Genomic DNA, 1,649 nt, shown 5'->3' on the forward strand with positions numbered 1-1,649 from the left:
CCTCTGACAATACAAATTTGCACCTGTTTTGCCAATTAGTCATAGAAAGTTTTAGGGGACAACTAAGAAATTGTCTGAGTGCCGTGTTTAGTCCATTCAAACGGCTATTTGTCTTGTCCAAGACATTGTGACTTGCCCAGGGTCATACAGTCAATGTGTCTAAGGTAGGTCTTCTTGTGTCCCAGACTTAGAAGATAAAATTCCTGTAAAACAGGATACTCTGAAAAATGAGATGACAGATGTGGAACTTTTTAAAAAACAACTCAGAAATGAGAATAACTGTTTCCTGGTTTCTATGGTTTCCTAGAGAAAGGTAATATGATAGACTTTTTAATTGCAGTTTTTTTCCTCTGAAGATTCAAAATCAATTAAGAACATCTCTTTCCAATGGGAACATGATTCGAGGCAGAGCTCCCTATTACCCAAAGGTCCAAGAAAACTGAACTTGAATCGAGAGGTTTTTTTCTGCTTCCTATGAGCTTAGCTTGATTCTGCATGAAGGGACTACCTAGATTTCTTCTGCTCTGGCAGAAGTGGGTATTTTTTTTAGTCTCAAATATTCAAGGATCTGAAAGAAGACTGGAGCCAGACAGGACTGGGAATGTGGCTTAATGGCTAAAATCCTAAGAATTGCTCAATTTCAAGAAATAGGTAATGATCTTATGTGCACCCAAAGACCAAAATCAATATTTGGGGGTAGGGAGAGGTGGTAAATGAATGCAAAAATTAATGGACATAAGCAAATAGCATCCATTTTTTCAAAAATTCTTCCCCTGTGATAGCTGAAGATAGCTTTTGGTGGCTTCACCATTATGCTAGAAATGAGGATACTCGTTTTCAATCCACTAAGTCTCAATTCTCTTTCTCCTATACCTCCCCACTCACTCCTTGCCTCCGTGCCATCTGACTTCCCATCATATCACTCCACTGACAAAGCTGTTTCCAAAGCTATCAGAGTTCCAAATCCAATGGCCTTTTCTTCCCCGTCCACCTCTCCGGCTTCTGCCCCATCTACCACCCGGTAAAGCACGCTTTCCTTCTACTTACCCTTTTCCTCCTCGGCTTCTGACACTGTACTACATCTCGTCAGCCACGCCCAGACACATCACAGGGCCGTCGGACAATACGGCATTGCACACAAACGCTCTCCAGTTGGTTTTACTTTGTGATTGAGCTGAATATCATTGTTTACTCAAAGATTCTGTACACTTAAAAAAGATAACTGCAAGAGAGACACTAGGCATCTGAATCTCTGCATGACAACAGCGACGACCCAAGCACCAGACAGTTCATAGAGAGGAGCGAGAGCCACAGTGGCCATCGTCTGCTCCAAGTCTAAGGCAGCGTAGCTCATTCTCCTTGATGTGGGCAGTGGGCGTGAAGCAGGACCTTTCCTTGTCGAGTCTTCTTCGGCTCAGGTGAGAGCAGCTGGACCCATCCAGGAGGAAGATAAGCCCACATAGACGTTCAGAGTGTGAGGGAAGCCTTCCCTGGATCTCACCACAGTAGAAGTGGTGCGATCAGAGATAAACGGGGAAGCACACAGGCTGAGAGGCAAAATATGTAGCTGATTTATCATCTTTTCTCTATTTTCATTTGTGTAATTAGAATTTGGCTCCCGAGGACTCTCTCTCCCAGAATGTCATTTA

At 43.2% G+C, this 1,649-nt stretch overlaps 1 long non-coding RNA gene across 1 annotated transcript in view; it reads right to left on the reverse strand.

Moving 5' to 3' along the window:
• Positions 1 to 1,649, reverse strand: part of LOC107649859 (uncharacterized) — a 10,854-nt gene extending 9,205 nt beyond the window's left edge. The window contains exon 1 of the long non-coding RNA XR_008913939.1: positions 886 to 1,649. This is a non-coding gene — a long non-coding RNA (uncharacterized LOC107649859). The remainder of the gene's footprint in view (positions 1 to 885) is intronic.

Source organism: Monodelphis domestica, chromosome 8 (assembly GCF_027887165.1).
Source record: "Monodelphis domestica isolate mMonDom1 chromosome 8, mMonDom1.pri, whole genome shotgun sequence".
NCBI lineage: Eukaryota > Metazoa > Chordata > Mammalia > Didelphimorphia > Didelphidae > Monodelphis > Monodelphis domestica.